Genomic DNA, 13,185 nt, shown 5'->3' with positions numbered 1-13,185 from the left:
CCACTCATGCATAAGTTTGTAGGCAGGTTCACATTGTGGTGTGCTGCACAGTGTTTTAGGGATGTCCCTCCATAGATGATCCCAAGCCTTCATTCCAATCTGTTTCCCCAGGGCTAGGTCTCAACAGGATTGGCAGGTGTTAGGGAAGGTCGCTTGGAAGCTTGAATAGTTTTATAAGTCTGAGATATCAGCCTTTTGGTACCGGAGCAAGACCTTGTGAGGGTCTCAAACGGCCTCAGTTCTCGCGTAGTCCAATGAAGAGCTCAGCGGCAATGGAGTCTTGTTCTTTCAGGTATGCAGAATTCTTGGGAGCGTTGATCCAACGACTTGATGTTGCCATTGTAGAATAAATCTCTGAGTGCGGCAGTCACTGTTCGTCCAGTTAGAGGAGGATCTGGGATTTAGGGCCAGTGTAAAGTCTTGGTTTAGAGCGGTGGTCCAGATATAAACAAATATGGACACAAACTAAAGGCAATTGTATTTAGATGTTCACATTAAAGCATATTACTACTCTTCCACCATAACTGGAGATTCACAAATCTTACACCTCAAAATTGAACCTGGGTTTGAGATGATTTCATAATGATTCCATTCTCTTTCCTATACAATTGGATGCCGATTTGTTAAACCTTTTCTATTCTTTTTTTTTTGCTTTCCACTTTAATAAAAGTTCTTAACAACATATGATGTATACAGTATTAATTTAACGGTTGCAACTGATTTGTTCAAATTATTTTGACTATGATACTTTGATGCCTTGACAAACGCAAGCCCTTTATTGAGAAATATTACGCTAAAACATTTTTAATGTCTATGTACATTGTTTTTAGTGGTGAAATTTCATGCATGCAAGTACACGTGCCTGTATGTTTGCAGTTGTACAGTGTGAAAACTTTGAAAAAAATCTCCTTAACACCTTAACAATAGAAGATGTGCCATACTGGGTAAAGACAGCCAAGAGCAAAATAGGTTAAACTTCAATTTAAAAATTAATAGGAAGCCAATTGAACAGGTTTGATATTCTGTGGCCTATTTGCATCTCGGAAGGAAAGAAACATCGGTTCCACAAGGTCCCATTACCCCTGCGCATGGTTTCCATTTCATGTGTGTACCGCTTGAGTCAATGAGTGCCCATTGAGCTCCTTATCACAGCTATGCAAAGTCTGGAACTTGCCACTGAGGTTTCGATGCCCTTGTGAAGATTCAGGGTGAGCGGTCATCTGCATACATGTAAAGATGGAGCTCAGAGAACGAAATAAGCCACGCCTCAATCGCTCGAACCCAAGTATCATCAACATACATGAAAAGATGGCTAAATAGATCGCACCATTGGCCTAATTCTGCCACTTAAGATTCAGCTCGAGCTGAGTGCTGTCAGCATACTGGTGAAGATAAAGCTCATGTGATCAATAAACAGGCCTGAGGAAATGGGGGAACTATGGTGACCCCCACATATGGCAAAATACAATAACTAGAAAGGAAAGGAAAAAGTTAAGCTTCAGACAGTCAAATAAAGACAAACGAGGGAAAGACAGACTCCTGAAAGCAGCTGACCTTCGGACATTCCAGGAGAGCGTTGTCATCTATGGCCTTGAAAACCTGCCAACACAAGCAACATGACCCTGCCCACAGTGTCATCTTTGCAGCCAGTGCAAGGGTCATCCTGCACCACTTTGGGACACGATTCCTCTTTGGGATGTAAATCCAAATTGAAAGTAGGCCTGTCAAAAGTGTAATTATGACAGCGAAATTTGCACATTTCATGTTTTGTGAATTTCCAAAAAATGAATAAGAATTACAGACTGTGCAATTTTGTTTGTTTTTGTTTATTTTTTTGTCCATGAGTGGTGGACATCACTAAGAAAAACTCATAAGATATAGGGCAAACCATATTTTGCTCTGAAACTGTAATTTCATGATTTTTTTCGAATAATTTTATAAAATTGCACAAAAATGTATGTCTGTCCACACATCTCATAACAAAGTCCTCCAAACTCCTACAAATCTGCAGAAAATTCAAGTACTTCAGAGAATATAAACAAACAAAAAAATCACATTGACTTGCACGATATTTGGCCTCAGCATGTGTCCAGCACTTCCTAATTCTATTATTCAAAACTGGAGGTGGGCCAGCCAACAAATTAACTGGGAGAGCAGATCCGAGCCAAGGGTCTGGCTCGGCTTTTAGAGCCTGAGCACAAGCCGAGCCCTGAAAAAGTTGACTATGTAAATCTTACAACAAACGTAAAATGGAATAAAGTCTCTTCAACATTCAAAAAGTATGTCTTACCATGTAAAAGATTTACCATTAAAAAGCTACATTATAGCAATGCACTGAGAAGTATTTCATAAAAGCAACAGTTTTTAAACATGAACCATTATTGAACTGAGAGGCAAAGCAGTTGTCAAATAAACAACGTACGTGGCCCACGTTATTATAGAGCAACATTATAGTCTATTAAATCAAACAATAGGTTTTTGTACAACTGGTATTCTGAACTCACGTATTTGAAAGTGCTTTCATACACGATAATGAAGAAAAGGAATTCTGATGAAATAAAATATTTATCCAAATCTCTCTTTGTACAGATCAGACAGTAAATAGGTATATATTTGTCTTTCCTTGTGATGGTGCTTTGCTTTTACCTCTTTGGGCATTTTTCTGCAGTATCGATATACCGCAAACTTGACCTGAAGGTACTGGCGTGCTTTACATGACCCCAATTACATTACACAACGTCACACTGATTGCTTGTTGAACCAATGCAGAGGCTCAAACTTGGTTCCCCAGCTCCAAAGTCAACAGCTTTGGCCGTAATGCCAGAGCTGGGTAGAGGGAAGGTGGGTGGCAGTCAGATGCCACATGAAAGCTTGGCTTGTGATGGGTCTGAGGGACCTTAAGCTGAGCCAGAGCCAGGATTCAAGGTCAAGCTTTAAGTGGCTTGCCCACATCTAGTGAAAACCAAATTCAGAGCAGCCCTTAATTTGGGCAAGTGTTTGCTGGTGCTTGACACTGGCACTTGTTTTTAAAACAACAACAATTGTTTATGAGCGTATACATACCACATGGTGGCGCCCTCAGCCTAATTTTTTAGCACACACTATTGATTAGGCACTCAGCGTTCTAAATAAATGTTTCAACTTTCACTTCTAGGTCATTCCGTACAGTTTAGGGGTGACTACAGTTTAGGGATGACGTGTATCAAACTAAAATGTCACACTGCCATTAGATGTGGACGGTGCCAGCTTCTGTAGAATACCTTGGTGCCTGGCACTTATATTCAGGGCCACTGGAATTATGCGATTGTGCAGCTCCTGCGATTTTAACATAATTAGAGATTTGTTGCTTTCAGCACATAATCCATCATCTGCCACATAATCTGCAGAATCTAACATAAAACATTTTTGTAGTTCAAACGTTTCAAAAGTTTTTAAAAATGCAGCGACAGGGGTTATTGCGCAGTGAAAGCCCCTTTTCACCTTTCTGTTGTATATAGCCATATTTGAGAGTTAAGGAGGTGACATTATTAAATAATGAAGTAATGCTATTGCAAAATGTACCGAATTATGCCACATAATTTGCCTTTTCCGCTGCATAATTTACTCAATCCTGCATCATAATTTAAACCTCTATTACCGCCTAATTCCAGGAGAAAAAAAAAACGAAAATACAACTACATTTCTAGACCGGACAGGGCTAAAACGTTCAGTCACTACCTGACTCTCACCCGAACAACTCTCCGGCCCGCCTCCACTCCCCTCAACCCCCGAGTATTGACATTCTTTTTGTGTCATTTCCGTTAATTAATATTAATAATTGACCGGTGTGAAATAAAAGGACTCCGGTCAGGGCACGGGCTTCAAGTGAGCTTGCGTCACATTCAGGTTCTCAGTCTGTCAGAAATGCGTCTGTCCAGGAGGAAGCGCTGCACACTTGGTTGTGAAGCTGTAAAACAGAAAGACTCGGATTCTGGGAAGGGGTAATTTATCACATAGATGCGGCCTGGAAACATACGCAATTGATTTCTCAAGCGTGCGTCCCCCGTGGCCGGCACCGGTTGGACCTTCCATCACAGCTCAATAAAATGTGGTTCTAGGAAGCAGCCGTGACTTGAAGGGAAAGTATTCTGCAAAGCACCTGCCTCTCCGTCCCCGGACGCTTGGATCAATGGAGCGTTGATGATTGTAATCGGGAACGGACAGCACTGAATTAACGTGAAGGAAACGCATTATATGGCCGAATTTGTAAACATAAATTGCGTTACACCTTCCTGTGCTAGTCACTACAGCAGCGGTGGGCTGGTCTAGAGATTTCAAAACGTACCTGTTCCCAACTAGGCCTCAGTATTGTCTTTCTGCACCTTTTGGAATATGTTGACACGTACCACTATTAAATGGCACAGCCAAGAAAAGTTCCAGTTCTCTTTTTCCAGCCCTGCATCAATTAAGCATTTTATCCTCCCTCTGATTGATAACATCCGGTTTGGTATTTTGGTTTTGGAGCCCCCAAAGCCGTGTGACTTCCAGTTGTGCCCACCAGCAAGCAATCGCCCTTCTGTGTCGAACCCAACTAAAAGTATTTTCTACTTTTCATAGAAGGAAGGTTGGACTGAGCTCCCGCCCACGAGGCTAGGACAGACAGGCCTGTCTCTCCGGGGTGGCGGAGTCAGAGGATTACCGCTGGGGGTAATGCGCCTGACATCCGTGCTGGGCACCTCTGCTGAGTTGGGAGGCACACTCCAGTTCTCCGCGCTGTGCACCTCTACAGAGCTGGGAGTCCTCCCTTCCAGATAACCCTTTGGAGATCCTCTACTGAAGATACCTCTGTCCAACCTTCAAGCCGCCTCCAGTTCTGGTAGGGTACCTCAGAGTTAACTCTACTGGATGCCTCCGCAAGATCTATGGGTTTCACTCAAGACCCCTGAAATTATGCAATTCTGCAGTTGTGGCATTTGCTCAATAATTATAGATTTTACCACATATGCCATATAATCACTCATCTGCTGCATACTTTACAGATTTTTTTAATAAAAGGCGTCCAGCTCAAATAGATCAAACGTTACTAAAAAAAACATGGCGATACATTCACAAAGGTCGACTTGTCGGGTTTCAGTACAATATTGCTGCATTTGGGTGTTAAACTGGTACTAATGATGAGAAACCACTGTCCAGACAGTGTCCATATGCTAAAATGGCAACACTATATCACAAACGTTAGTATAAAAAAAAACAAGAAAATGCCTAATTTCCCATTTCTTGTGGCATAATTTAGTCAACCCTTCTACGTAGTTTGATCCTCACTGTCACATAACACCATGGGCCCCGGTTACACCTCCCTGGAAGCTGGGCACCCCTACTTACTCACCCATCCTGCAGCTGCACGGCTGCTCTGACGTAATATGGCTCGGGAAAGGCCTCTCTGCACAACTGGGATTTTATTGTAATCGTAAAGACAGAGTAATTAAATTTAACAGGCTTCAAACCGCAGAATGGAGGCATTTCCCAGGCATTTTACTCGAAGCAGCCTCTGGGGTCCTGGTTACTAGAATACAGCACAGGAAATAATGGTCCCTTTCTGCTGAAAAGGGGAGAGGCGGCCCAGATTCTTATGGTAAAATGTCTCCAATGGCGGATTCCAGCTATATTTATTTTCATTAATATTAATGGTTCAGTTCCTGCGAGTGCCTTGGTGTGGTGTCAATCGGATTTCTGGCTTTTACTTTAATAACCATCGGCAAAATGCACTCTCTAAACATGCCAACACCTGACGAAGCATGAGAAAACAGACCGTCCGCTTGTACCCTATTACATCCTAAGGGTGGTGTTACCCCAGACTTTTTGCCTTCCCCTCCTGTTTTGTGGTTGTATCTTTTTGTTGGCCTGAGGACTCTGAGCACTTTGCTACTGCTAACCAGTGCGAAAATGCACGTGCATTTCCCCAACAAACATGGTAACGTTGGTATATTTACAATTGGTATATTTAATTTACCTGTAAGTCACTTGTAGAGAGGTAAATCATACACCCAGGGCCTGTAAATTAAATGCTACTAGTAGGCCTGCAGCACTGATTGTGCCACGCACCTAAGTAGCCCTATAAATCTCTATCAAGCCGGCAGCTGCAGAGCCTGCGTGCACAGTCCCACTGCCACCCTGAGCTCGCACTTGAAACCCCTTACCAAATCTTACACTCCCTGTATGCTTAAATGTAAGGCAACTCTAAAGTAGGACCTAGGGAGCCCAGGGGGGAAGGGTGCTACGTAAGTAGAAGGCAGTACATGCACCTCGGCGTTTCCATGTCCTGGTAATGAAAAACCCCTTGAGTGCTTTTTCATTATTGTGAGGCCTACCCCTCTCGTAGGCCAGCATTAGGAATTCCTTAACATAACCTTAAGTTGAAATTCTTGATCTGAGAGGAGTGGCTGGGTCATGTTTAGTACCATTTGAATGGTAATAATAAATCCTCTTTACTGGTAAGTTTGGTTTATTACTACTAGTGTAAAAATGCCACGTTTAGAAAGTGGTAATTTCTCTGCGTTCACTGCCCTGTGAGCCTCTTGTACATGTCTGGCTTGGGTGGGGTGGCAGTTCCACTTGTGCATTCCCTTCAGACACCCACTACACAGAACACTCAGCCAAATCTGCATACTCATCAGTCTTCCTGGGGAAGGGATGGGGAAGATCTTACACTTATGTCTCAAAGGGTAAGGGCTGGGGTCCACACAAAAGGGCTGATTACCCTCCACTGGCTGTCAGGATCCGAGACTGAGTTGAAAAGGAGCCTCTACACTTCACAAGCCTTCTTTGTTAGTCATCCCCCACATCAAAGGCACTTTTCTGTAGAAGTAGTGGGCCCCTTGATTCATTCAGTAGATCACTACTGCACCCAGAAGAGACCCTGCCAGGAGTACAGAGTGCTGCGACACCAGGATTGCCCCGGCAAAGTGCTGACTATTCCCAGGAGCTGCTGCTCTGTCGCTCTGCGCTGCCCTGTGGCCTGCTGAGCTTTGTCCCGCACACACAATTTTCAAGATATAGTCCAGGTGACTTCAAAGCCTTGTAGCATGCATATCCCTTTAAAATCTCCATCCCCTAAAGGCCCGACCAGCGGTGCCGGGCCGTCTCCTAGGACTGCAGAGACTCACTTTGCTGGTCGGCACCATAGCCTGAGTCTCCACTGCCGGTTCTGCCCAGCGAGCAGTCACTGTAGGCAGGGAGACCCCCCTTCCATTGTGTCCCTTCCCCTACTAACAGAGTTACTGGAGAAACCCCTGATGAAAATCAACCCGTCTGGAGGATGCAGGGACACAGCGGCGCTACGTGGTGGCCACAAGGAGACTGTCACAAGCACAGAAGGCTAACCCAGCCATGCGCTATCCCGAGTCCCTGAAGCACAGCCTCCTTCTGTGGCCAGGCTCGACCCAAGGAGTTGTGGTCACTGCCTGCACCGTCAGGGGCTTTAACACCCGCACTTGTCACACTACAGAGCTGGCATTACTGAAACTTTACATATCATGTTTACGCCTTGTACCGACATACATGCATGAAACAGACTTTGACACATTTTATATAGTGGATAACAGTTGGCCGCTTTATTACTGTGGACTAGCGTGTGACTGCCCAATGCTATGAGATATTTGGGCCTGAGGCCTTATCACTGACAATAAACTTTGTACCTATGATAGTAAGATATATTGTTCATTTGATACATCACAGTTTATGATTTTCAAAGATTACAGTGAGTGACTGGTGGGCCTTCAACTCCTGGCCTCCATTTGTCCTGCCTCCTTTTGCCCTTCGATTTGTAGGCAGTCCCGCCTTTGATTTTGGAGGGGCTCACTCCAATAGAGTTTGTTTTACCATGTTTGTGTTGTTTCAGGGGGTAGCTTCCAGTTCTTTGCATTAGGCCCAACTCGCTACCTGGCGTATCCTATGCCCTACCATCCGAAGTGGCGGGTCTGGGCTGTGAGTGCCGTGTTCCGCTTACTCCCCTTACTTGGCCACCTTACACCCTGCCGTAAGGCATCCCCAGGTGTGTGGTTTTTGCTCACACACCCCCTTACTAGGTGTGTCTTCCAATCAATTCTTTGGTAAAACCTTGTTAACTTCCGCCACGCAGCCAGAGAGGCTCACGTCTACTGGCTGCTCCCCTCTTCCTGGGTTTGTTTTTTTTTTTTTTTTACTCTCTTCATTGGTAGTTCATTGCTGTTGCCAGGTTGGACCAGAAGATGTTCATCCCTTCTGATGACAAATGGACACCGTCTTGCGTGTAAAGTTCAGGACGCCTGGGGTGGATCAACCCATGGCGGATGCTTTCCAACCCGTTGAATTTACTGTACTTGGCGACTGCGATGTTCAGCTTCCTCTTGGAGTGATCTATTGCTCTGTCTGATGTTGCCCCATGCTACGTGATTCTGGGGATTATTTCTGACCATATGATGGTGGTTTTCCCAAGCAGCCTGGTGCAAGCCCATAGCGCCTCCCTGATGTTGTTCAGGAGTACCTTTCTTCCTAGGGTTGTCAAATCGTTCCCCCCCAGGTGCACGATTATGGTGTCCGGTTGCCTTTGAGTATTCTTCACTATGTTTTGTATGGTCGGTTGGAGCTGTGACCATTTCATACCCGGGACTCCCCACCATCTGATCCCAACCGCCGGTCGTCCTCTTGTGCCGGGTTTCTTGTTTTGCTTCCACCATGTTTGAAGCCTGGATATGAATGAGTGGCCTATAATCCATACGAGCTTGGTGGTTGCACCTGCCACTGTAATGACAAGATACCATCATAGGAGATGTGGGCGAATGTACCATTTATATTCTTTGGAACGCCATCTGCCAACCGTTTTGACTGCGTTTGCGTCTAACCCCAGACTGGTGGCTGTGGTGGCTGCCCCAATGCGGAAAGAATGAGCGCTAAATTCTGATGGGAGCAGGCCTCCTTTCCCTATTGCTTTCCGCATGACCGCAGTAAATTGGAATCGGCTCAGGTGGTCCCCATTGGCATCTCTGAAGAGAGGGCCTGGTCCCGCGGGGCGTACCTCTACATAATCTCTTAAACTGCACACAGGGCAATACTATGCACTTTAGCACAATGTCGGTGCCCTTTCCCAGTTGGTCCATCTTGGATCGTCTTAGTGTGAGGCGCACCCCACTAGAATCTAGCCGGCAGTCCTCTATTTGCAGACAACTGTTGCCCCCGGCGTTCCTGGCCGCTGCAACTATCTCACTCACTCTGAATGCCCCAAAGAAAGCTGTGACGAACGCTGCTCGAAAAACTAATAGCTCGTACTGGTTGACCACAATAGTTTGAAGTGAATCTATTAACCGAGTCAGTTTGTTAAAATCTATGGGGTGTCTTGTGTCTTTTTTGGGCCCTTCGATGCGTTTCCAACCTTTCATCCCCGTCTTGATGTAGTGAGAGGCGGTAGGGTCTGTGCCCGTTTGCAGTTTTGAGTGGTGAGCTACTGCCGCCAAGTGTGCTTGGGCCCAGGACTTTGATTTTCCCTGCTTGAAAGCCCACATAATGAAATGTGCTGCTGCTGCTCTGGTCGCAGCTGGGTCGTTTAATGACCTCAGCCCCCCAATGTCCATGAGTACTTTGGTGTATTTAGTATATCTACGTTGTGTTTCAGTTGTAAATGCGTTCTGTACTAGTAAGGACAGGTCTGCTCCGCCAGATCCCATAGCTCTGTTGGAAAAGGTGTCATCTTGTTGCTTGCATCCAGCGTGAGAATCTTGAATCTGTCCATCTGGGAACGAGAAAGGGCGTCTGCCTGTGAGTTCTTTGTGCCCTGGACATGCCTGGCCCTGATGTCAAGGTTGCTTTTAAGCTGGATGAGTACCAGGCGCCTTAGCAGCCTCAATGTGTTGGGGCATGAGGCGGACCCTCTTTTAATGGCCATGACCACCCCTAGGTTATCAGACCACAGAGTTATTTTTAGGTTTTGTAACTGCGCTGTCCAGATCGTCAGGGCCACCACGATGGGGAATAGTTCCAAAAATGTAATATTTTTGGTGATCCCTGACTGATGCCGATTTGGCGTCCATTTACCTGCGCACCATTCCCTACCTAAAATGGCCCAAAAACCGCATCCCCCTGCAGCGTCCGTGTAGAGCGAGATCTCACTGGCAGACAGCCAGCCGTCTCTCCAAATGAGTTGGCCATTGAATTCTTTTAGAAAGGAGTACCACATGGCTAGGTCTCTTTTGACCCCTCTGCCTAGTCTCACTTGGTGATGCTTTTCACGCAACCCTGCTGTCAGCCTGCTTAGCCGCCTGGCGAAAACCCTGCCAGCTGGGATCACCCTTGTTGCAAAGTTAAGTTTGCCCACCATGCTCTGCAATTCCCCGAGGGTTGCCTTCTGCTTACTGAACAGGTATTTGATGTCTGCCCTCAGGTCCGCCACTTTTTCAGCTGGTAATCTGGAGGTTCCGGCAACTGAGTCTAGCTCTATGCCTAAGAATGTTAATGACGTTGAGGGGCCTACTGTCTTCTCATTTGCTAGGGGGACCCCCAATTCTTCTGTCAATGACTGGAAAGCTTTTAATAGGCTGGCGCATGCCCCATCATCAGCCCCCCCTATGAATAGGAAATTGTCCAAGTAGTGCATCTTCCCCCCGCGGGATGCTTCTTGTGCAGTGCCCATTCCAAAAATGAGCTGAATTGTTCAAAGTATGCGCATGCTATAGCGCACCCCATTGGCATGGCCTTGTCCATGAACACCTGCCCGTTGTGTTGGAACCCCAACAAGTGATAACTATCCGGGTGGACTGGCAGCAGGCGGAATGCTGTCTCAATGTCTGCCTTTGCTAGCAGCGCCCTTAGGCCTGCGGTTTTGATCATGTCTTTTGCATCGTCCAGTGTGGCATAACCCACTGTAAATGCCTCCTCTGGTATGCTGTCGTTTACTGATGTGCCCTCAGGGAATGATAGGTGGTGTATTAGTCTGAATTGACCAGGTTCCTTCTTGGGTACCACCCCCAGTGGGGAGATGATTAGGTCTAAAGGCAGGGATGCTGTGAGGTGGCCCTCAATGCGACCCAGTTTCAATTCCTTATCGATTTTTTGCTGGACTACCTCTGGTTGTTCTATGGCTAATTTTAAATTCTTGTGGGTCCCTCCAGTTACCCGCCCCTTTACTGGGATAATGAAGCCTTCCTCGAAACCTTTCACTAGCGTGATTGCATCTTGTTTGTTCTGGTATTCGTTAGCTAATTTTCTCAACATTTTTGTATTGATTGGGGACTTGGCCAGTTTTACGTTCAATTGGTTGGTCATGGGGTACGTTGAGGGGGCGGATCTACTGTTTTTTCTTCTTGTCTTTTCTCTCTGACTTGTGCTTGTGTTTTCTACATGCTGATGCTGGGTGTTCGCCCCCACACGAGGAGCAAGAGTGTCTAAATTTACAATTCTGCCCCCAGGTGCACTCTCCGTCTCGAACTTCAAGCAAATGGCCTGTGGTCCCTTGTCCCCCTGTGCTTTGCCGCTATGCCAGGGCTTGTGTCTATATGGTGTTTTGTATTTGTCCTGCCTCCCTTTGTGATGTGTGCTTCGAAAGGACTGGTCCCCTTTACCTGCCCATGAGCTAACTTCTTTTGCTACCATCATTTTGTGTATGTAACTAGAGAGATCCTCTTGGTTCCACTCCATCTCTGGGTGCCCCTGCATTTTTAATCTGAAGCTCTTGTCATACTCTAGCCATGCGTCCCCCGGGAAGTGGCGATGTGCTTCATGTATTTTGGACTCGTATAGCCAGAGGTCGGCGGCGCAGTGTGGAAATTTCTCCACTCTGACACAGGCCATAATTCTAAAAGCATCTAACCAGTTTTCACAGTTCCTCTCTTTTCTTGCTCTCTTCCTCTCCCTTCCGTCATCATCTTTTTTATCACAAACAGTAAGGTCTAAACCTTCTAATTGGATTTCTAACAGTGTGAAGATATCTATAAATTATTTTCTCCAAATTCTCTCTTTTACTGTCAGGGGGATGGCTGTCGCCAGGCCGGCAGCTCTAGTTGTCATGGAGGGGGGACCCAGGGATGGGCGTGTGTAAGACTCGGGCGGATTACCTCTGTTTGTCATTGTATCTACTACCTTAGTGTTTGCACTCCAGGCTGGTGAGGGGTCCCCTGGGGAATGGCGATCTCCATTAACTGTCACTGTGCTTGCTTGTTTGTTTGTGGGTGTACTTCCCTCTGTAACTAGCCCAGCCCCCTCGCCCCTCATCAGCAGCGGCGCAAGTGATTTAATGTATTCTTTATTTAACGCGCTTATATGCTCACCCTCTGCTGGCGCTCGCGGTCTGCTGGCCTCTGGTGTTGCTGCTGCGAACTCCTCGGTGCCCTGTGCCACGACTTTTGCCCTCTTGGCAGGTTTCCTTGTGGGCTTTCCTTTGGACCTCTGCCGCTTGGTTGCCTTCTGTTGTGGGGGCGTAGTATGCTCTGATGCTCCTGCGTTGTCAATCAAGTTCAGGGGGGCTGCTGGTACCACCTTGCGACCTTGTGAGTCACCCCCTTTGTCCTCCATCTTTGCCCGCAGCCAGTCCTTGCCGCGTTTCAGTGCCTCCGCCCTCATGTGCGCGATCAATCTTTCAAGGTCATCTTGTTGCTCGACCACTTGATCTTCATCAATGATCTATGAAGCCCCTGGTGAGTAGTTAGAGCTTGAGTCTGCCCGCTTTATGGCCACGATGTACAGAAGTGAGTCTAATCAGCTTTAGTTGCAGCTCAGGGGAGAGTCTAGTCCGCTTCAGATGCAGCTCAGGGTTCTGTATTGGTGTTGCAGGCCCTTGTGCCTGTTGTGGGGAAACCACGGGGGCAACTCTGAAGCGTTTGTGCTTGCTCCCTTTGTCTGGGGTCGTGGCTATGGGCCACTGGTCTCTCTGCTGTAGCCTCCTTTCCTAAGGGGAAAGGCTCGCTGTGAGGCGCGTGTAGTCCAAGGGGTCGCTGCGGGGTCGCGTCGTTTGTAAAGCGGTCCCCCGCAGCTGGTGCAGATTAGTGGCGTGCCTGCCGGGCCCTGCTTTTGAGCGGCGGGCTTCTTTGTCGTTCCTTACCGGAAGGGGTCGCTGCGGGGTCGGTCGCGTTTCCCCGGCAGCGTTGAGAACCCGTGTTGTGCCGTCCTCGTGGCGCGTCGCCGGCGCGCTGCCGGTCCCGGCGGTCTTTAGCCGCCTGGATTCGCTGCGGGGTCGCGTCGCTT

General features: G+C 46.9%; 1 protein-coding gene across 1 annotated transcript in view; it reads right to left on the bottom strand.

Moving 5' to 3' along the window:
* Positions 1-13,185, bottom strand: part of SDC3 (syndecan 3) — a 480,876-nt gene that overhangs the window by 275,965 nt on the left and 191,726 nt on the right. The gene's annotated exons all lie outside the window — the stretch shown is intronic.

Source organism: Pleurodeles waltl, chromosome 3_1, assembly GCF_031143425.1.
Source record: "Pleurodeles waltl isolate 20211129_DDA chromosome 3_1, aPleWal1.hap1.20221129, whole genome shotgun sequence".
In the NCBI taxonomy this organism is placed as follows: domain Eukaryota; kingdom Metazoa; phylum Chordata; class Amphibia; order Caudata; family Salamandridae; genus Pleurodeles; species Pleurodeles waltl.
This window is presented reverse-complemented; position numbering and strand designations above follow the sequence as displayed.